This window comes from Symphalangus syndactylus, chromosome 20 (genome assembly GCF_028878055.3).
Source record: "Symphalangus syndactylus isolate Jambi chromosome 20, NHGRI_mSymSyn1-v2.1_pri, whole genome shotgun sequence".
Lineage (NCBI taxonomy): Eukaryota > Metazoa > Chordata > Mammalia > Primates > Hylobatidae > Symphalangus > Symphalangus syndactylus.
In genome coordinates, this window is record NC_072442.2 from 33,369,770 (window position 1) to 33,394,380 (window position 24,611).

Consider the following 24,611-nt stretch of genomic DNA (forward strand, 5'->3'; position numbering starts at 1 on the left):
CAAACAGTCTTTGTGGAGAAACTGCAAGCGGACATTCAGAGCGCTAAGGGGCCTATAGTGGAAAAAGGAATATCTTCAAATAAAAACTACAGAGAAGCATTCTGCGAAACATCTTTGTGTTCTGTGCATTCAACTAACGGAATAGAACATTACTTTTGATTGAGCAGTTGTGAAACACTCTTTCTGTAGAAACTGCAAGCGGACATTCGGAGCGCATAGGGGCCTATACTGGAAAAAGGAATATCTTCAAATAAAAACTAAACAGAAGCATTCTGCGAAACTACTTTCTGTTCTGTGCATTCAACTGACAGAGTTGATCCTTACTTTTGATTGAGCAGTTCTGAAACACACTTTCTGTAAAAACAGCAAGGGGAGATTCGGAGCGTTAGGGTGTCTATAGTGGAAAAAGCAATATCTTCAAATAAAAACTTCACAAAAGCATTCTGTGAAAATTCTTTCAGTTCTGTGCATTCAACTAAGAGAGTTGAACATTACTTTTGATTGAGCAGTACTGAAACATTCTTTCTGTAGAAACTGCATCCGGACATTCGGAGCGGTAAGGGGCCAATAGTGGAAAAAGGAATATCTTCAAATACAAACTACACAGAAGCATTATGCGAAACTTCTTACTGTTCTGTGCAATTATCTATCTTAGTTGAACCTTACTTTTGGTTGAGCAGTTCTGAAACACTCTTTCTGTAGGAACTGCAAGTGGACATTAGGAGCGCTAAGGGGCCTATAGTGGAAAAAGGATTATCTTCAAATGAAAACTACACAGAAGCATTCTGCCAAACTTCTTTCTGTTCTGTTTATTCAACTAACACAGTTGAAACTTACTTTTGATTGAGAAGTTTTGAAACACTCTTTCTGTATTAAATGCAAGCTGACATTCGTAGCACAAAGGGGCCTATAGTGGAAAAAGGAATAACTTCAAATAAAAACTAAACAGAAGCATTCTGCGAAACCCCTTTCTGTTCTGTGCATTCAACTCGCAGAGTTGAACGTTACTTTTGATTGACCAGTTCTGAAACACTCTTTCTGTAGAAAGTGCAAGCGGACATTAGGAGCGCTAAGGGACCTGTAGAGGAGAAAGGTATGTCTTCAAATAAAAACTACACAGAAGAATTCTGCGAAACTACTTTTTTTTCCCTGAATTCAACTAACAGACTTGAACGTTACTTTTGATTGAGCAGTTCTGAAACACTCTTTCTGTAGGAACTGCAAGGGGACATTAGGAGCGCTAAGGGGCCTATAGTGGAAAAAGGATTATCTTCAAATGAAAACTACACAGAAGCATTCTGCCAAACTTCTTTCTGTTCTGTTTATTCAACTAACACAGTTGAAACTTACTTTTGATTGAGAAGTTTTGAAACACTCTTTCTGTATTAAATGCAAGCTGACATTCGTAGCACAAAGGGGCCTATAGTGGAAAAAGGAATAACTTCAAATAAAAACTACACAGAAGCATTCTGCGAAACCCCTTTCTGTTCTGTGCATTCAACTCGCAGAGTTGAACGTTACTTTTGATTGACCAGTTCTGAAACACTCTTTCTGTAGAAAGTGCAAGCGGACATTAGGAGCGCTAAGGGACCTGTAGAGGAGAAAGGTATGTCTTCAAATAAAAACTACACAGAAGAATTCTGCGAAACTACTTTTTTTTCCCTGAATTCAACTAACAGACTTGAACGTTACTTTTGATTGAGCAGTTCTGAAACACTCTTTCTGCAGAAACTGAAAGCGGACATTCGGTGCGCTAAGGGGCCTATAGTGGAAAAAGAAATATCTTCAAATAAAAATTACACAGAATCATTCTGCGAAATTTCTTGCTGTTATGTGCAAGCAACTAACAGACTTGAACATTACTTTTGATTGAGCAGTTCTGAAACACTCTTTCTGTAGAAACTGCAAGAGGCCATTCGGGGCGCTAAGGTGCCTAGAGTGGAAAAAGGAATATCTTCAAATAAAATCTACACAGAAGCATTCTGCGAAACTTCTTTCTGTTGTGTGCATTCAACTAACAGAGTTGAAACTTTCTTTTGATTAAGCAGTTCTGAAACACTGTTTCTGTACAAACTGGAAGGGGACATTCAGAGCGCTATGGGGTGTATAGCGGAAAAAGGAATATCTTCAAATAAAAACTACACAGAAGCATTCTGTGAAACTTCTTTCTGTTCTGTGCATTCAACTAACAGAATTGAACCTTACTTTTGATTGAGCAGTTGTGAAACACTCTTTCTGTAGAAACTGCAAGCCCACATTCGGAGCTCTATGGGGCCTATAGTGCAAAGAGGAATATCTTCAAATAAAAACTACACAAAAGCATTCTGTGAAACTTCTTTCAGTTCTGTGCATCCAACAAACAGAGTTGAACATCACTTTTGATTGAGCAGTTCTGAAACACGCTTTCTGTAGAAACTGCAAGCGGACATTCTGAGCGATAAGTGGCCAATAGTGGAAAAAGGAATACCTTCAAATACAAACTATACAGAAGCATTCTATGAAACTTCGTTTTGTTCCATGCATTCAACTAACAGAGTTGAACCTTACTTTTGATTGAGAAGTTCTGAAACACTCTTTCTGTAGCAATTGCAAGCGGACATTCGGAGTACTAAGGGGCCTATACTGGAAAAAGGAATATCTTCAAATAAAAACTACACAGAAGCATTCTGTGAAACTGCTTTCTGTTCTGTACATTCAACTAAAAGTGCTGAACCTTGCTTTGGATTGAGCCGTTCTGAAACACTCTTTCTGTAGAAACTGCAAGCGGACGTTCAGAGCGTTAAGGGGCCTTTAGTGCAAAATGGAATATCCTCAAATAAAAACTACACAGAAGCATTCTGCGAAACTACTTTCTGTTCTGTGCATTCAACTAACGGAGTTGAACCTTACTTTTGATTGAGCAGTTCTGAAACACTTTTTTTGTAGAAACTGCAAGCGGCCATTCGGAGCGCTAAGGGGCCTTCAGTGGAAAAAGGAATATCTTCAAATAAAAACTACACAGAAGGATTCTGTGAAACTTCTTTCTGCTGTGTGCATTCAAATAACAGAGTTGAACCTTACTTTTGATTGAGCAGTTCTGAAACACTCTTTCTGTAGAAACTGCAAGCGGACATTCGGAGCGCTAAGTGTCCTACTGTGGAAAAAGAAATATCTTCAAATAAAAACTGCACGGAAGCATTCTGCGTAACTTGTTTCTGTTCTGTGCATTCAACCAACTGAGTTGAAAATTACTTTTGATTGAGCAGTTCTGAAACACTCTTTCTTTAGAAACTGCAAGCGCATATTCGGACCGATAAGGGGCCTATAGTGGAAAAAGGCGTATCTTCACGTAAAACTACTCTGAAGCATTCTGCGAAACTTGTTTCTGTTCTCTGCATTCAACTAACAGAGTTGAACCTTACTTTTGATTGAGCAGTTCTGAAACACTCTTTGTGTAGAAACTGCAAGAAGACATTCAGAGCGCTAAGGGGTCTATAGTGGAAAAAGGAAGATCCTCAAATAAAAACTACACAGAAGCATTCTGCGAAACTACTTTCTGTTCTGTGCAATTAATTATCTGAGTTGAACTTTACTTTTGATTGAGCAGTTGTGAAACACACTTTCTGTAGAAACTGCAGGCAGACATTCGGAATGTTAATGTGCCTATATTGGAAAAAGGAATATCTTCAAATGAAAACTACACAGAAGCATACTGCAAAACTACATTTTGTTCTGTACATTCAACTAACAGTGTTGAACCTTACTATTAATTGAGCAGTTCTAAAACACTCTTTCTGTAGAAACTGCAAGTGGACAGTCGGAGAACTAATGTGCCTGTAGTGGAAAAAGGTATGTCTTCAAATAAAAACTACACAGAAGAATTCTGTGAAACTTGTTTTTGTCCGTGAATTCAACTAACAGACTTGAACCTTACTTTTGGTTGAGCAGTTCTGAATCACTCTTTCTGTAGAAACTGAAAGCAGACATTCGAGGTGCTAAGGGGATTATAGTGGAAAAAGAATATCTTCAAATAAAAACTACACAGAAGCATTCTCTGAAACTACTTTCTGTTCTGTGCATTCAACTAACAGAGTTGAAACTTACTTTTGATTGAGCAGTTCTGAAACACAATTTCTGTAGAAACTGCAAGCGGATATTCTGAGCGCCAAGGGGCCTATTGAGGAAAAAGGAATATCTTCAAATTAAAACCACACAGAAGCATTCTGCGTAACTTCTTTCTGTTCTGTGCATTCAACTAACCGAGTTGAACCTTACTTTTGATTGAGCAATTCTGAAACACTCTTTCTGTATTAACTGCAACGGACATTCGGGGCGCTAAGGTTCCCATAGGGAGAAAAGGATTATCTTCAAATAAAAACTACACAGAAGCATTCTGCAAAACTTCTGTTCTGTGCATTCAACTACCAGGGTTGAACCTTACTTTCGGTTGAGCAGTTATGAAACACTCTTTCTGTAGAAACTGCAAGCGGACATTCGGGGCGCTAAGGGTCCTATAGTGGAAAAAGGAATATCTTGAAATAAAAACTGCACAGAAGCATTATGTGAAACTTCTTTCTGTTCTGTGCATTCAACTAACAGAGTTGAAATATACTTTTGATTGAGCAGTTCTCAAACAGTCTTTGTGGAGAAACTGCAAGCGGACATTCAGAGCGCTAAGGGGCCTATAGTGGAAAAAGGAATATCTTCAAATAAAAACTACAGAGAAGCATTCTGCGAAACATCTTTGTGTTCTGTGCATTCAACTAACGGAATAGAACATTACTTTTGATTGAGCAGTTGTGAAACACTCTTTCTGTAGAAACTGCAAGCGGACAATCGGAGCGCATAGGGGCCTATACTGGAAAAAGGAATATCTTCAAATAAAAACTAAACAGAAGCATTCTGCGAAACTACTTTCTGTTCTGTGCATTCAACTGACAGAGTTGATCCTTACTTTTGATTGAGCAGTTCTGAAACACACTTTCTGTAAAAACAGCAAGGGGAGATTCGGAGCGTTAGGGTGTCTATAGTGGAAAAAGCAATATCTTCAAATAAAAACTTCACAAAAGCATTCTGTGAAAATTCTTTCAGTTCTGTGCATTCAACTAAGAGAGTTGAACATTACTTTTGATTGAGCAGTACTGAAACATTCTTTCTGTAGAAACTGCATCCGGACATTCGGAGCGGTAAGGGGCCAATAGTGGAAAAAGGAATATCTTCAAATACAAACTACACAGAAGCATTATGCGAAACTTCTTACTGTTCTGTGCAATTATCTATCTTAGTTGAACCTTACTTTTGGTTGAGCAGTTCTGAAACACTCTTTCTGTAGGAACTGCAAGTGGACATTAGGAGCGCTAAGGGGCCTATAGTGGAAAAAGGATTATCTTCAAATGAAAACTACACAGAAGCATTCTGCCAAACTTCTTTCTGTTCTGTTTATTCAACTAACACAGTTGAAACTTACTTTTGATTGAGAAGTTTTGAAACACTCTTTCTGTATTAAATGCAAGCTGACATTCGTAGCACAAAGGGGCCTATAGTGGAAAAAGGAATAACTTCAAATAAAAACTAAACAGAAGCATTCTGCGAAACCCCTTTCTGTTCTGTGCATTCAACTCGCAGAGTTGAACGTTACTTTTGATTGACCAGTTCTGAAACACTCTTTCTGTAGAAAGTGCAAGCGGACATTAGGAGCGCTAAGGGACCTGTAGAGGAGAAAGGTATGTCTTCAAATAAAAACTACACAGAAGAATTCTGCGAAACTACTTTTTTTTCCCTGAATTCAACTAACAGACTTGAACGTTACTTTTGATTGAGCAGTTCTGAAACACTCTTTCTGCAGAAACTGAAAGCGGACATTCGGTGCGCTAAGGGGCCTATAGTGGAAAAAGAAATATCTTCAAATAAAAATTACACAGAATCATTCTGCGAAATTTCTTGCTGTTATGTGCAAGCAACTAACAGACTTGAACATTACTTTTGATTGAGCAGTTCTGAAACACTCTTTCTGTAGAAACTGCAAGAGGCCATTCGGGGCGCTAAGGTGCCTAGAGTGGAAAAAGGAATATCTTCAAATAAAATCTACACAGAAGCATTCTGCGAAACTTCTTTCTGTTGTGTGCATTCAACTAACAGAGTTGAAACTTTCTTTTGATTAAGCAGTTCTGAAACACTGTTTCTGTACAAACTGGAAGGGGACATTCAGAGCGCTATGGGGTGTATAGCGGAAAAAGGAATATCTTCAAATAAAAACTACACAGAAGCATTCTGTGAAACTTCTTTCTGTTCTGTGCATTCAACTAACAGAATTGAACCTTACTTTTGATTGAGCAGTTGTGAAACACTCTTTCTGTAGAAACTGCAAGCCCACATTCGGAGCTCTATGGGGCCTATAGTGCAAAGAGGAATATCTTCAAATAAAAACTACACAAAAGCATTCTGTGAAACTTCTTTCAGTTCTGTGCATCCAACAAACAGAGTTGAACATCACATTTGATTGAGCAGTTCTGAAACACGCTTTCTGTAGAAACTGCAAGCGGACATTCTGAGCGATAAGTGGCCAATAGTGGAAAAAGGAATACCTTCAAATACAAACTATACAGAAGCATTCTATGAAACTTCGTTTTGTTCCATGCATTCAACTAACAGAGTTGAACCTTACTTTTGATTGAGAAGTTCTGAAACACTCTTTCTGTAGCAATTGCAAGCGGACATTCGGAGTACTAAGGGGCCTATACTGGAAAAAGGAATATCTTCAAATAAAAACTACACAGAAGCATTCTGTGAAACTGCTTTCTGTTCTGTACATTCAACTAAAAGTGCTGAACCTTGCTTTGGATTGAGCCGTTCTGAAACACTCTTTCTGTAGAAACTGCAAGCGGACATTCAGAGCGTTAAGGGGCCTTTAGTGCAAAATGGAATATCCTCAAATAAAAACTACACAGAAGCATTCTGCGAAACTACTTTCTGTTCTGTGCATTCAACTAACGGAGTTGAACCTTACTTTTGATTGAGCAGTTCTGAAACACTTTTTTTGTAGAAACTGCAAGCGGCCATTCGGAGCGCTAAGGGGCCTTCAGTGGAAAAAGGAATATCTTCAAATAAAAACTACACAGAAGGATTCTGTGAAACTTCTTTCTGCTGTGTGCATTGAAATAACAGAGTTGAACCTTACTTTTGATTGAGCAGTTCTGAAACACTCTTTCTGTAGAAACTGCAAGCGGACATTCGGAGCGCTAAGTGTCCTACTGTGGAAAAAGAAATATCTTCAAATAAAAACTGCACGGAAGCATTCTGCGTAACTTGTTTCTGTTCTGTGCATTCAACCAACCGAGTTGAAAATTACTTTTGATTGAGCAGTTCTGAAACACTCTTTCTTTAGAAACTGCAAGCGCATATTCGGACCGATAAGGGGCCTATAGTGGAAAAAGGCGTATCTTCACATAAAACTACTCTGAAGCATTCTGCGAAACTTGTTTCTGTTCTCTGCATTCAACTAACAGAGTTGAACCTTACTTTTGATTGAGCAGTTCTGAAACACTCTTTGTGTAGAAACTGCAAGAAGACATTCAGAGCGCTAAGGGGTCTATAGTGGAAAAAGGAAGATCCTCAAATAAAAACTACACAGAAGCATTCTGCGAAACTACTTTCTGTTCTGTGCAATTAATTATCTGAGTTGAACTTTACTTTTGATTGAGCAGTTGTGAAACACACTTTCTGTAGAAACTGCAGGCAGACATTCGGAATGTTAAGGTGCCTATATTGGAAAAAGGAATATCTTCAAATAAAAACTACACAGAAGCATACTGCAAAACTACATTTTGTTCTGTACATTCAACTCACAGTGTTGAACCTTACTATTAATTGAGCAGTTCTAAAACACTCTTTCTGTAGAAACTGCAAGTGGACAGTCGGAGAACTAATGGGCCTGTAGTGGAAAAAGGTATGTCTTCAAATAAAAACTACACAGAAGAATTCTGTGAAACTTGTTTTTGTCCGTGAATTCAACTAACAGACTTGAACCTTACTTTTGGTTGAGCAGTTCTGAATCACTCTTTCTGTAGAAACTGAAAGCAGACATTCGGGGTGCTAAGGGGACTATAGTGGAAAAAGAATATCTTCAAATAAAAACTACACAGAAGCATTCTCTGAAACTACTTTCTGTTCTGTGCATTCAACTAACAGAGTTGAAACTTACTTTTGATTGAGCAGTTCTGAAACACAATTTCTGTAGAAACTGCAAGCGGATATTCTGAGCGCCAAGGGGCCTATTGAGGAAAAAGGAATATCTTCAAATTAAAACCACACAGAAGCATTCTGCGTAACTTCTTTCTGTTCTGTGCATTCAACTAACCGAGTTGAACCTTACTTTTGATTGAGCAATTCTGAAACACTCTTTCTGTATTAACTGCAACGGACATTCGGGGCGCTAAGGTTCCCATAGGGAGAAAAGGATTATCTTCAAATAAAAACTACACAGAAGCATTCTGCAAAACTTCTGTTCTGTGCATTCAACTACCAGGGTTGAACCTTACTTTTGGTTGAGCAGTTATGAAACACTCTTTCTGTAGAAACTGCAAGCGGACATTCGGGGCGCTAAGGGTCCTATAGTGGAAAAAGGAATATCTTGAAATAAAAACTGCACAGAAGCATTATGTGAAACTTCTTTCTGTTCTGTGCATTCAACTAACAGAGTTGAAATATACTTTTGATTGAGCAGTTCTCAAACAGTCTTTGTGGAGAAACTGCAAGCGGACATTCAGAGCGCCAAGGGGCCTATAGTGGAAAAAGGAATATCTTCAAATAAAAACTACAGAGAAGCATTCTGCGAAACATCTTTGTGTTCTGTGCATTCAACTAACGGAATAGAACATTACTTTTGATTGAGCAGTTGTGAAACACTCTTTCTGTAGAAACTGCAAGCGGACATTCGGAGCGCATAGGGGCCTATACTGGAAAAAGGAATATCTTCAAATAAAAACTAAACAGAAGCATTCTGCGAAACTACTTTCTGTTCTGTGCATTCAACTGACAGAGTTGATCCTTACTTTTGATTGAGCAGTTCTGAAACACACTTTCTGTAAAAACAGCAAGGGGAGATTCGGAGCGTTAGGGTATCTATAGTGGAAAAAGCAATATCTTCAAATAAAAACTTCACAAAAGCATTCTGTGAAAATTCTTTCAGTTCTGTGCATTCAACTAAGAGAGTTGAATATTACTTTTGATTGAGCAGTTCTGAAACATTCTTTCTGTAGAAACTGCATCCGGACATTCGGAGCGGTAAGGGGCCAATAGTGGAAAAAGGAATATCTTCAAATACAAACTACACAGAAGCATTATGCGAAACTTCTTTCTGTTCTGTGCAATTATCTATCTTAGTTGAACCTTACTTTTGATTGAGCAGTTCTGAAACTCTCTGTAGAAACTGCAAGCGGACATTCGGTGCGCTAAGGGGCCTATAGTGGAAAAAGGAATATCTTCAAATAAAAACTACACAGAAGCATTCTGCAAAACACCTTTTTGTTCCGTGCATTCAACTAATAGACTTGAACCTTACTTTTGGTTGAGCAGTTCTGAAACACTCTTTCTGTAGGAACTGCAAGTGGACATTACGAGCGCTAAGGGGCCTATAGTGGAAAAAAGATTATCTTCAAATGAAAACTACACAGAAGCATTCTGCCAAACTTCTTTCTGTTCTGTTTATTCAACTAACACAGTTGAAACTTACTTTTGATTGAGAAGTTTTGAAACACTCTTTCTGTATTAAATGCAAGCTGACGTTCGGAGCGCAAAGGGGCCTATAGTGGAAAAAGGAATAACTTCAAATAAAAACTAAACAGAAGCATTCTGCGAAACCCCTTTCTGTTCTGTGCATTCAACTCACAGAGTTGAACGTTACTTTTGATTGACCAGTTCTGAAACACTCTTTCTGTAGAAAGTGCAAGCGGACATTTGGAGCACTAAGGGGCCTGTAGAGGAGAAAGGTATGTCTTCAAATAAAAACTACACAGAAGAATTCTGCGAAACGACTTTTTTGTCCCTGAATTCAACTAACAGACTTGAACGTTACTTTTGATTGAGCAGTTCTGAAACACTCTTTCTGCAGAAACTGAAAGCGGACATTCGGTGCGCTAAGGGGCCTATAGTGGAAAAAGAAATATCTTCAAATAAAAATTACACAGAATCATTCTGCGAAATTTCTTGCTGTTATGTGCAAGCAACTAACAGACTTGAACATTACTTTTGATTGAGCAGTTCTGAAACACTCTTTCTGTAGAAACTGCAAGAGGCCATTCGGGGCGCTAAGGTGCCTAGAGTGGAAAAAGGAATATCTTCAAATAAAAACTACACAGAAGCATTCTGCGAAACCCCTTTCTGTTCTGTGCATTCAACTCACAGAGTTGAACGTTACTTTTGATTGACCAGTTCTGAAACACTCTTTCTGTAGAAAGTGCAAGCGGACATTTGGAGCACTAAGGGGCCTGTAGAGGAGAAAGGTATGTCTTCAAATAAAAACTACACAGAAGAATTCTGCGAAACGACTTTTTTTTCCCTGAATTCAACTAACAGACTTGAACGTTACTTTTGATTGAGCAGTTCTGAAACACTCTTTCTGCAGAAACTGAAAGCGGACATTCGGTGCGCTAAGGGGCCTATAGTGGAAAAAGAAATATCTTCAAATAAAAATTACACAGAATCATTCTGCGAAATTTCTTGCTGTTATGTGCAAGCAACTAACAGACTTGAACATTACTTTTGATTGAGCAGTTCTGAAACACTCTTTCTGTAGAAACTGCAAGAGGCCATTCGGGGCGCTAAGGTGCCTAGAGTGGAAAAAGGAATATCTTCAAATAAAAACTACACAGAAGCATTCTGCGAAACTTCTTTCTGTTGTGTGCATTCAACTAACAGAGTTGAAACTTTCTTTTGATTAAGCAGTTCTGAAACACTGTTTCTGTACAAACTGGAAGGGGACATTCAGAGCGCTATGGGGTGTATAGCGGAAAAAGGAATATCTTCAAATAAAAACTACACAGAAGCATTCTGTGAAACTTCTTTCTGTTCTGTGCATTCAACTAACAGAATTGAACCTTACTTTTGATTGAGCAGTTGTGAAACACTCTTTCTGTAGAAACTGCAAGCCCACATTCGGAGCTCTATGGGGCCTATAGTGCAAAGAGGAATATCTTCAAATAAAAACTACACAAAAGCATTCTGTGAAACTTCTTTCAGTTCTGTGCATCCAACAAACAGAGTTGAACATCACATTTGATTGAGCAGTTCTGAAACACGCTTTCTGTAGAAACTGCAAGCGGACATTCTGAGCGATAAGTGGCCAATAGTGGAAAAAGGAATACCTTCAAATACAAACTATACAGAAGCATTCTATGAAACTTCGTTTTGTTCCATGCATTCAACTAACAGAGTTGAACCTTACTTTTGATTGAGAAGTTCTGAAACACTCTTTCTGTAGCAATTGCAAGCGGACGTTCGGAGTACTAAGGGGCCTATACTGGAAAAAGAATATCTTCAAATAAAAACTACACAGAAGCATTCTCTGAAACTACTTTCTGATCTGTGCATTCAACTAACAGAGTTGAAATATACTTTTGATTGAGCAGTTCTCAAACAGTCTTTGTGTAGAAACTGCAAGCGGACATTCAGAGCGCTAAGGGGCCTATAGTGGAAAAAGGAATATCTTCAAATAAAAACTACAGAGAAGCATTCTGCGAAACATCTTTGTGTTCTGTGCATTCAACTAACGGAATAGAACATTACTTTTGATTGAGCAGTTGTGAAACACTCTTTCTGTAGAAACTGCAAGCGGACATTCGGAGCGCATAGGGGCCTATACTGGAAAAAGGAATATCTTCAAATAAAAACTAAACAGAAGCATTCTGCGAAACTACTTTCTGTTCTGTGCATTCAACTGACAGAGTTGATCCTTACTTTTGATTGAGCAGTTCTGAAACACACTTTCTGTAAAAACAGCAAGGGGAGATTCGGAGCGTTAGGGTGTCTATAGTGGAAAAAGCAATATCTTCAAATAAAAACTTCACAAAAGCATTCTGTGAAAATTCTTTCAGTTCTGTGCATTCAACTAAGAGAGTTGAACATTACTTTTGATTGAGCAGTTCTGAAACATTCTTTCTGTAGAAACTGCATCCGGACATTCGGAGCGGTAAGGGGCCAATAGTGGAAAAAGGAATATCTTCAAATACAAACTACACAGAAGCATTATGCGAAACTTCTTTCTGTTCTGTGCAATTATCTATCTTAGTTGAACCTTACTTTTGATTGAGCAGTTCTGAAACTCTCTTTCTGTAGAAACTGCAAGCGGACATTCGGTGCGCTAAGGGGCCTATAGTGGAAAAAGGAATATCTTCAAATAAAAACTACACAGAAGCATTCTGCAAAACACCTTTTTGTTCCGTGCATTCAACTAATAGACTTGAACCTTACTTTTGGTTGAGCAGTTCTGAAACACTCTTTCTGTAGGAACTGCAAGTGGACATTAGGAGCGCTAAGGGGCCTATAGTGGAAAAAGGATTATCTTCAAATGAAAACTACACAGAAGCATTTTGCCAAACTTCTTTCTGTTCTGTTTATTCAACTAACACAGTTGAAACTTACTTTTGATTGAGAAGTTTTGAAACACTCTTTCTGTATTAAATGCAAGCTGACATTCGGAGCGCAAAGGGGCCTATAGTGGAAAAAGGAATAACTTCAAATAAAAACTAAACAGAAGCATTCTGCGAAACCCCTTTCTGTTCTGTGCATTCAACTCACAGAGTTGAACGTTACTTTTGATTGACCAGTTCTGAAACACTCTTTCTGTAGAAAGTGCAAGCGGACATTTGGAGCACTAAGGGGCCTGTAGAGGAGAAAGGTATGTCTTCAAATAAAAACTACACAGAAGAATTCTGCGAAACGACTTTTTTTTCCCTGAATTCAACTAACAGACTTGAACGTTACTTTTGATTGAGCAGTTCTGAAACACTCTTTCTGCAGAAACTGAAAGCGGACATTCGGTGCGCTAAGGGGCCTATAGTGGAAAAAGAAATATCTTCAAATAAAAATTACACAGAATCATTCTGCGAAATTTCTTGCTGTTATGTGCAAGCAACTAACAGACTTGAACATTACTTTTGATTGAGCAGTTCTGAAACACTCTTTCTGTAGAAACTGCAAGAGGCCATTCGGGGCGCTAAGGTGCCTGAGTGGAAAAAGGAATATCTTCAAATAAAAACTACACAGAAGCATTCTGCGAAACTTCTTTCTGTTGTGTGCATTCAACTAACAGAGTTGAAACTTTCTTTTGATTAAGCAGTTCTGAAACACTGTTTCTGTACAAACTGGAAAGGGACATTCAGAGCGCTATGGGGTGTATAGCGGAAAAAGGAATATCTTCAAATAAAAACTACACAGAAGCATTCTGTGAAACTTCTTTCTGTTCTGTGCATTCAACTAACAGAATTGAACCTTACTTTTGATTGAGCAGTTGTGAAACACTCTTTCTGTAGAAACTGCAAGCCCACATTCGGAGCTCTATGGGGCCTATAGTGCAAAGAGGAATATCTTCAAATAAAAACTACACAAAAGCATTCTGTGAAACTTCTTTCAGTTCTGTGCATCCAACAAACAGAGTTGAACATCACTTTTGATTGAGCAGTTCTGAAACACGCTTTCTGTAGAAACTGCAAGCGGACATTCTGAGCGATAAGTGGCCAATAGTGGAAAAAGGAATACCTTCAAATACAAACTATACAGAAGCATTCTATGAAACTTCGTTTTGTTCCATGCATTCAACTAACAGAGTTGAACCTTACTTTTGATTGAGAAGTTCTGAAACACTCTTTCTGTAGCAATTGCAAGCGGACGTTCGGAGTACTAAGGGGCCTATACTGGAAAAAGGAATATCTTCAAATAAAAACTACACAGAAGCATTCTGTGAAACTGCTTTCTGTTCTGTACATTCAACTAAAAGTGCTGAACCTTGCTTTGGATTGAGCCGTTCTGAAACACTCTTTCTGTAGAAACTGCAAGCGGACATTCAGAGCGTTAAGGGGCCTTTAGTGCAAAATGGAATATCCTCAAATAAAAACTACACAGAAGCATTCTGCGAAACTACTTTCTGTTCTGTGCATTCAACTAACAGAGTTGAACCTTACTTTTGATTGAGCAGTTCTGAAACACTTTTTTTGTAGAAACTGCAAGCGGCCATTCAGAGCGCTAAGGGGCCTTCAGTGGAAAAAGAATATCTTCAAATAAAAACTACACAGAAGGATTCTGTGAAACTTCTTTCTGCTGTGTGCATTCAAATAACAGAGTTGAACCTTACTTTTGATTGAGCAGTTCTGAAACACTCTTTCTGTAGAAACTGCAAGCGGACATTCGGAGCGCTAAGTGTCCTACTGTGGAAAAAGAAATATCTTCAAATAAAAACTGCACGGAAGCATTCTGCGTAACTTGTTTCTGTTCTGTGCATTCAACCAACCGAGTTGAAAATTACTTTTGATTGAGCAGTTCTGAAACACTCTTTCTTTAGAAACTGCAAGCGCATATTCGGACCGATAAGGGGCCTATAGTGGAAAAAGGCGTATCTTCACGTAAAACTACTCTGAAGCATTCTGCGAAACTTGTTTCTGTTCTCTGCATTCAACTAACAGAGTTGAACCTTACTTTTGATTGAGCAGTTCTGAAACACTCTTTGTGTAGAAACTGCAAGAAGACATTCAGAGCGCTAAGGGGTCTATAGTGGAAAAAGGAAGATCCTCAAATAAAAACTACACAGAAGCATTCTGCGAAACTACTTTCTGTTCTGTGCAATTAATTATCTGAGTTGAACTTTACTTTTGATTGAGCAGTTGTGAAACACACTTTCTGTAGAAACTGCAGGCAGACATTCGGAATGTTAAGGTGCCTATATTGGAAAAAGGAATATCTTCAAATAAAAACTACACAGAAGCATACTGCAAAACTACATTTTGTTCTGTACATTCAACTCACAGTGTTGAACCTTACTATTAATTGAGCAGTTCTAAAACACTCTTTCTGTAGAAACTGCAAGTGGACAGTCGGAGAACTAATGGGCCTGTAGTGGAAAAAGGTATGTCTTCAAATAAAAACTACACAGAAGAATTCTGTGAAACTTGTTTTTGTCCGTGAATTCAACTAACAGACTTGAACCTTACTTTTGGTTGAGCAGTTTTGAATCACTCTTTCTGTAGAAACTGAAAGCAGACATTCGGGGTGCTAAGGGGACTATAGTGGAAAAAGAATATCTTCAAATAAAAACTACACAGAAGCATTCTCTGAAACTACTTTCTGTTCTGTGCATTCAACTAACAGAGTTGAAACTTACTTTTGATTGAGCAGTTCTGAAACACAATTTCTGTAGAAACTGCAAGCGGATATTCTGAGCGCCAAGGGGCCTATTGAGGAAAAAGGAATATCTTCAAATTAAAACCACACAGAAGCATTCTGCGTAACTTCTTTCTGTTCTGTGCATTCAACTAACCGAGTTGAACCTTACTTTTGATTGAGCAATTCTGAAACACTCTTTCTGTATTAACTGCAACGGACATTCAGGGCGCTAAGGTTCCCATAGGGAGAAAAGGATTATCTTCAAATAAAAACTACACAGAAGCATTCTGCAAAACTTCTGTTCTGTGCATTCAACTACCAGGGTTGAACCTTACTTTAGGTTGAGCAGTTATGAAACACTCTTTCTGTAGAAACTGCAAGCGGACATTCAGAGCGCTAAGGGGCCTATAGTGGAAAAAGGAATATCTTCAAATACAAACTATACAGAAGCATTCTGCGAAACGTCTTTCTTACCTGTGCATTCAACTCACAGGGTTGAACCTTACTTTTGATTGAGCAGTTCTGAAACACTCTTTCTGTAGATACTGCAAGCGGAGACTCAGAGCGCTAGGGGCCTATAGTGGAAAAAGTAATATCTTCAATTAAAAACTACACAAGAGCATTCTGTGAAACTTCCTTCAATTCTGTGAATTCAACTAACAGAGTTGAACATTACTTTTGATTGAGCAGTTCTGAAACACTCTTTCTGTAGAAACTGCAAGCGGACATTCGGAGCAGAAAGGGGCCAATAGTGGAAAAAGGAATATCTTCAAATACAAACTACACAGAAGCATTCTGTGAAACTTCTTTCTCTTCTGTGCATTCAACTAACAGATTTGACCCTTACTTTTGATTGAGCAGTTCTGAAACACTCTCTGTAGAAACTGCAAGCGGACTTTCGGAGCGCTAAGGGGCCTTTTGTGGAAAAAGTAATATCTTCAAATAAAAACTACACAGAAGCATTCTGTTTAACTTCTTTCTGTTCTGTGCATTCAACTAACAGAGTTGAACATTACTTATGACTGAGCAGTTCTGAAACACTCTTTCTGTAGAAACTGCAATCGGACATTCAGTGCGCTAAGGGGCCTATAGTGGAAAATGGATTATCGTCAAATTAAAACTACACAGAAGTATTCTGCCAAACTACTCTCTGTTCTGTGCATTCAACTAACAGTGTTGATCCTTACTTTTGATGGAGCAGTTATGAAACACTCTTTCTGTAGAAACTGCAAGCGGACAATCGGAGATCTAAGGGGCCTATAGTGGAAAAAGGAATACCTTCAAATAAAAACTACACAAAAGCATTCTGTGCAACTTCTTTCAGTTCTGTGCTTTCATCTAACAGAGTTGAACATCACTTTTGATTGAACAGTTCTGAAACACGCTTTCTGTAGAAACTGCAAGCGGACATTCGGAGCGGTAAGGGGCCAATAGTGTAAAAAGGAATATCTTCAAATACAAACTATGCAGAATCATTCTGCGAAACTTCTTTCTGTTCTGTGCATTCAACTAACAGAGTTGAAAATAACTTTTGATTGAGCAGTTCTGAAACACTCTTTCTGTAGAAACTGCAAGCGAACATTCCTAGCGCTAAGGAGCCAATAGTGGAAAATGGAATATCTTCAAATAAAAACTACATAGAAGCATTCTGCGAACCTACTTTCTGTTCTGTGCATTCAACTAACAGAGTTGAACCTTACTTTTGACTGAGCAGTTCTGAAACAGTCTTTGTGGAGAAACTGCAAGCAGAAATTCGGAGCGCTAAGGGGCCTATAGTGGAAAAAGGAATATCTTCAAATAAAAACGACATAGAAGCATTCTGCGAAATTTCTTTCTGTTCTGTGCATTCAACTAACAGAATTGAACATTACTTTTGATTGAGCAGTTCTGAAACACTCTTTCTGTAGAAACTGCAAGCGGACATTCGGAGCGGTAAGTAGCCATTAGTGGAAAAAGGAATTTCTTCAAATACAAACTATACAGAAGCATTCTGCGAAACTTCTTTCTGTTCTGTGCAATTATCTATCTGAGTTGAACGTTACTTTTGATTGAGCTGATATGAAACACTCTTTCTGTAGAAACTGCAAGCAGAGATTCAGAGCGCTCAGGGGCCTATACTGGAAAAGGTAATATCTTCAAATAAAAACTACACAGAAGCATTCTGCGAAACTTCTTTCTGTGATGTGCATTCAACTAACAGAGTTGAAACTTACTTTTGGTTGAGCAGTTCTGAAACACTGTTTCTGTAGATACTGCAAGCGGACATTCCTAGCGCTAACGAGCCTATAGTGGAAAATGGAATATTTTCAAATAAAACTACACAGAAGCATTCTGCGAAAGTTCGTTCTGTTCTGTGCAATCTACTAACTGAGTTGAAACTTACTTTTGGTTGAGCAGTTCTGAAACACTTTCTGTAGAAACTGCAAGCGGACATTTGGAGCGCTAAGGGGCCTATAGTGGAAAAAGGAATATCTTCAAATAAAAACTACAGAGAAGCTTTCTGCGAAACTTCTCACTGTTCTGTGCATTCAAGTAACAGAGTTGAAACTTACTTTTGATTGAGAAGTTCTGAAACACTCTTTCTGTATTAACTGCAAGCGGACATTCGGAGCTCTAAGGGGCCTATAGTGGAAAAAGGAATATCTTCAAATAAGAAATACACAGAAAAATTCTGCAAAACTTCTTTCTGTTGTCTGCATTCAACTAACTGAATTGAACCTTACTTTTGATTGAGCATTTGTGAAACACAATTTCTGTAGAAACTGCATGCGGAAATTCGGAGGGCAAAGTGGCCTATAGTGGAAAAAGGAATAACTTCAAATAAAAACTAAACAGAAGCATTCTGTGAAACTCCTTTCTGTTCTGTGCATTCAACTCACAGAGTTGAACCTTACTTTTGACTGAGCAGTTCTGAAACACTCTTTCTGTAGAAACTGCAAGCGGACATGCGGAGCGCTAAGGGGCCTGTAGTGGAAAAAGGTATGTCTTCAAATAAAAACTACACAGAATAATTCTCCGAAACTTCTTTTTGATCCGTGAATTCAACTAACAGGCTTGAAACTTACTTTTGATTGAGCAGTTCTGAAACACTCTTTCTGTAGAAACAGAAAGCGGACATTCGGGGCGCTAAGGGGCCTATAGTGGAAAAAGGAATATCTTCAAATAAAAACTACACAGAAGCATTCTGCGAAACTTCTTTCTGTTCTGTGCATTCAACTAACAGAGTTGAAATATACTTTTGATTGAGCAGTTCTGAAATACTCTTTATGGAGAAACTGCAAGCGGACATTCGGAGCGCTAAGAGGCCTATAGTGGAAAAAGGAATATCTTCAAATAAAAACTACACAGAAGCATTCTGAGAAACTTCTTTATGTCCTGTGCATTCAACTAACAGAGTTGAACCTTACTGTTTATTGAGCAGTTCTGAAACACTCATTCTGTAGAAACTACAAGCGGATATTCGGAGCTCTAGGGGGCCTATAGTGGAAAGAGGAATATCTTCAAATAAATACTACAGAAAAGCATTCTGTGAAACTTCTTTCAGTACTGTGCATTGAGGTAACAGAGTTGAACATCACTTTTGATTGAGCAGTTCTGAAACATGCTTTCTGTAGAAACTGCAAGCGGACATTCGGAGTGGTAAGGGGCTAATAGAGTAAAAAGGAATATCTTCAAATACAATCTACACAGAATCATTCTGCGAAACTTCTTTCTGTTCTGTGCATTCAACTAACAGTGTTGAAACTTACTTTTGATTGAGCAGTTTTGAAACACTCTGTAGAAACTGCAAGCGGACATTTCTAGTGCTAACGAGCCTATGGTGGAAATAGGAATATCTTCAAATAAAAGCAACACAGAAGCATTCTGCGAAACATCTTTCTGTACAGTGCATTCAACTAACAGAGTTGAAACTTACTTTTGATTGAGAAGTTCTGAAACACTCTTTCTGTATTAACTGCAGCAGACAATCGGAGTGGTTTTGGAATAATAGTGGAAAAAGGAATATCTTCAAATACAAACTACACAGAAGCATTCTGCGAAACTTCTTTCAGTTCTGTGCATTCAACTAAAAGAATTGAAACTTACATTTGATTGAGCAGTTGTTAAACACTCTTTCTGTAGAAACTGCATGCAGACATTCGGAGCACAAATTGGCTCATAGAGGAAAAAGGAATATTTTCAAATAAAAACTAAACAGAAGCATTCTGCGAAACTTCTTTCTGTTCTGTGCATTCAACTCATAAAGTTGAACCTTACTGTTGATTGAGCAGTTCTGAAACACTCTTTCTGTAGAAACCACAAGCAGACATACAGAGCGCCAAGTGGCCTGTTTTGGAAAAAGGTGTATCTTCAAATAAAAACTACACAGAAGAATTCTCCGAAACTTCTATTTGTTCCGTGAGTTCAACTAATGGACTTGAACCTTACTTTTGATTGAGCAGTTCTGAAACACTCTTTCTGTAGAAACTGCAATCGGACATTCGGAGCGCTAAGGGGCCTATAGTGGAAAAAGGAATATCTTGAAATAAAAACTGCACAGAATCATTATGTGAATCTTCTTTCTGTTCTGTGCATTCAACTAACAGAGTTGAAATATACTTTTGATTGAGCAGTTCTCAAACACTCTTTGTGGAGAAACTGCAAGCGGACATTCAGAGCGCTAAGTGGCCTATAGTGGAAAAAGGAATATCTTCAAATAAAAACTACAGAGAAGCATTCTGCGAAACATCTTTGTGTTCTTTGCATTCAACTAACGGAATAGAACATTACTTTTGATTGAGCAGTTGTGAAACACTCTTTCTGTAGAAACTGCAAGCGGACATTCGGAGCGCATATGGGCCTATACTGGAAAAAGGAATATCTTCAAATAAAAACTAAACAGAAGCATTCTGCGAAACTACTTTATGTTCTGTGCATTCAACTGACAAGGTTGATCCTTACTTTTGATTGAGTAGTTCTGAAACACTCTTTCTGTAGAAACTGCAAGCGGACATTCCTAGCGGTGAGGGGCCAGCAGTGGAAAAAGGTATTTCTTCAAATAAAAACAACACAGAAGCATTCCTGCGAAACTTCTTTCTGTTCTGTGCATTCAACTAACAGAGTTGAACCTTACTTTTGATTGAGCAGTTCTGAAACACACTTACTGTAGAAACAGCAAGGGGAGATTCGGAGCACTAGGGTGTCTATAGTGGAAAAAGCAATATCTTCAAATAAAAACTTCACAAAAGCATTCTGTGAAAATTCTTTCAGTTCTGTGCATTCAACTAAGAGAGTTGAACATTACTTTTGATTGAGCAGTTCTGAAACATTCTTTCTGTAGAAACTGCATCTGGACAATCGGAGCGGTAAGGGGCCAATAGTGGAAAAAGGAATATCTTCAAATACAAACTACACAGAAGCATTATGCGAAACTTCTTTCTGTTCTGTGCAATTATCTATCTGAGTTGAACCTTACTTTTGATTGAGCAGTTCTGAAACTCTCTTTCTGTAGAAACTGCAAGCGGACATTCGGTGCGCTAAGGGGCCTATAGTGGAAAAAGGAATATCTTCAAATAAAAAGTATACCGAAGCATTCTGCGAAACGTCTTTCTGTTCTGTGCATTCAACTAACAGAGTTGAACATTACTCTTGATAGAGCAGTTCTAAAAACACTCTTTCTGTAGAAACTGCAAGCGGACATTCGGAGCACTAGGGGGCCTATAGTGGAAAAAGGAATATCTTCAAATAAAAACTACACAGAAGCATTCTGCGTAACTTCTTTCTGTTCTGTTTATTCAACTAACACAGTTGAAACTTACTTTTGATTGAGAAGTTTTGAAACACTCTTTCTGTATTAACTGCAAGCTGACATTTGGAGCGCAAAGGGGCTTATAGTGGAAAAAGGAATAACTTCAAATAAAAACTAAACAGAAGCATTCTGCGAAACTCCTTTCTGTTCGGTGCATTCAACTCACAGAGTTGAACGTTACTTTTGATTGACCAGTTCTGAAACACTCTTTCTGTAGAAAGTGCAAGCGGACATTTGGAGCGCTAAGGGGCCTGTAGAGGAGAAAGGTATGTCTTCAAATAAAAACTACACAGAAGAATACTGCGAAACTACTTTTTTTCCGTGAATTCAACTAACAGACTTGAACGTTACTTTTGATTGAGCAGTTCTGAAACACTCTTTCTGCAGAAACTGAAAGCGGACATTCGGTGCGCTAAGGGGCCTATAGTGGAAAAAGTAATATCTTCAAATAAAAATTACACAGAATCACTCTGTGAAACTTCTTGCTGTTATGTGCATTCAACTAACAGAGTTGAAACTTTCTTTTGATTAAGCAGTTCTGAAACACTGTTTATGTACAAACTGGAAGGGGACATTCAGAGCGCTATGGGGTGTATAGCGGAAAAAGGAATATCTTCAAATAAAAACTACACAGAAGCATTCTGTGAAACTTCTTTCTGTTCTGTGCATTCAACTAACAGAATTGAACCTTACTTTTGATTGAGCAGTTGTGAAACACTCTTTCTGTAGAAACTGTAAGCGGACATTCAGAGCGCAAAGGGGCCTATAGTGGAAAAAGGAATATCTTCAAATAAAAACTACACAGAATTTTGCAAAACATCTTCCTGTTCTGTGCAATCAACTAACAGAGTTGAACGTTATTTTGATTGAGCAGTTCTGAAACACTCTTTCTGTAGAAACTGCAAGCGGACATTCGGAGGGCTAAGGGGCCTATAGTGGATAAAGGAATATCTTCAAATAAGAACTACACAGAAGCATTCTGTGAGACAGATTTTTGTTCCGTGCATTCAACTAACAGAGTTGAACCTTACTATTGATTGAGCAGTTCTGAAACACTCTTTCTGTAGAAATTGCAAGGGGACATTCAGAGCGGTTTTGGGCCAATAGTGGAAAACGGAATATCTTCAAATACAAACTACACAGAAGCATTCTGCGAAACTACTTTCTGTTCTGTGCATTCAACTAACAGAGGTGAAACTTACTTTTGATTGGGAAGTTCTGAAACACCATTTCTGTAGAAACTGCAAGCGCACATTCTGAGCGCCAAGGAGCCTATTGTGGAAAAAGGAATATCTTCAAATTAAAACCACACAGAAGCATTCTGCGTAACTTCTTTCTGTTCTGTGCATTCAACTAACCGAGTTCAACCTTACTTTTGATTGAGCAATTCTGAAACACTCTTTCTGTAGAAACTGCAACGGACATTCGGGGCGCTAAGGTTCCTATAGGGATAAAAGGATTATCTTTAAATAAAAACTACACAGAAGCATTCTGCAAAACTTCTGTTCTGTGCAGTCAACTACCAGGGTTGAAACTTACTTTTGATTGAGCAGTTCTGAAACACTCTTTCTGTAGAAACTACAAGTGGACATTCGCAGTGCTAAGGGGCCTAGAGCGGAAAAGTGAATACCTTCAAATAAAAACTACACAGAAGCATTGTGTGAAACGTTTTTCTGTTCTGTGCAATCAACTAACAGAGTTGAACCTTACTTTTGGTTGAGCAGTTCTGAAACACTCTTTCTGTAGAAACTGCAAGCGGACATTCAGAGCGCTAAGGGGCCTATAGTGGAAAAAGGAATACCTTCAAATAAAAACTACACAGAAGCATTCTGCGAAACTTCTTTCTATTCTGTGCATTCAACTCACAGAGTTGAACCATACTTTTGATTCAACAGTTCTGAAACAGTCTTTGTGGAGAAACTGCAAGCGGACATTCAGAGCGCTAAGGTGCCTATAGTGGAAAAAGGAATATCTTCAAATACAAACTATACAGAAGCATTCTGCGAAACGCCTTTCTTATCTGTGCATTCAACTCACAGGGTTGAACCTTACTTTTGATTGAGCAGTTCTGAAACACTCTTTCTGTAGAAACTGCAAGCGGAGACTCGGAGCGCTAGGGGGCCTATAGTGGAAAATGGAATGTCTTCAATTAAAAACTACACAAGAGCATTCTGTGAAACTTCCTTCAATTCTGTGAATTCAAGTAACAGAGTTGAACATTACATTTGATTGAACAGTTCTGAAACACTCTTTCTGTAGAAACTGCAAGCGAACATTCGGATCGCTAAGGGGCCTATAGTGGAAAAACTAATATCTTCAAATAAAAATTACACAGAAGCATTCTGCGTAACTTCTTTCTGCTCTGTGCATTCAGCTAACCGAGTTGAACCTTACTTTTCATTGAGCAGTACTGAAACACTCTTTCTGCAGAAACGGCAAGCGGACATTCGCTGCGCTAAGCGGCCTATAGTGGAAAAAGGAATATCTTCAAATAAAAACTACAGAGAAGCATTCTGTGAAACTTCTTTCTGTTCTGTGCATTCAACTAACAGAGCTGAACATTACTTTTGACTGAGCAGTTCTGAAACACTCTTTCTGTAGAATCTGCAAGCGGACATTCAGAGCGCCTAGGGGCCTATAGTGGAAAAAGGAACATCTTCAAATGAAAACTACACAGAAGAATTCTGCGAAACTAATTTCTGTTCTGTGCTTTCAGCTAACAGAGTTGAAATTTACTTTTCATTGAGCAGTTCCGAAACACTGTTTCTGTACAAACTGGAAGTGGACATTCGGAGCGCTATGGGGCCTTCAGTGGAAAAAGGTATGCATTCATATAAAAACTACACCGAAGTATTCTGCGAACCTTCTTTCCGTTCTGTGTATTCAACTAACAGAGTTGAACCTTACTTTCGATTGAGCAGTTGTGAAACACTCTTTCTGTAGAAACTGCAAGGGGACACTCGGAGCCGTAAGGGGCCAATAGTGGAAAAGGTAATATCTTCAAATAAAAACTACACAGAAGCATTCTGTGAAACTTCTTCCTGTTCTGTGCATTCAACTAACAGAGTTGAAACTTAGTTTTGATTGAGCAGTTCTGAAACACTGATTCTGTACAAACTGGAAGTGGACATTCAGTGCGCTACGGGGCCTATAGTGGAAAAAGGATTATCGTCATATTAAAAATACACAGAAGTATTCTGCGAAAGTATTTTCTGTTCTGTGCATTCAACTAACAGTGTTGATCCATACTTTTGATGGAGCAGTTCTGAAACACACTTTCTGTAGGAACTGCAAGCGGACATTCGGAGAACTAAGGGGCTTATAGTGGGAAAAGGAATATCTTCAAATAAAAACTACACTAAAGCACTCTGCGAAACTTCTTTCTGTTCTGTGCATTCAACTAACAGAGTTGAACCTTACTTTTGATTGCGCAGTTCTGAAACACTCTTTCCGTAGTAACTGCAAGCGAGGATTC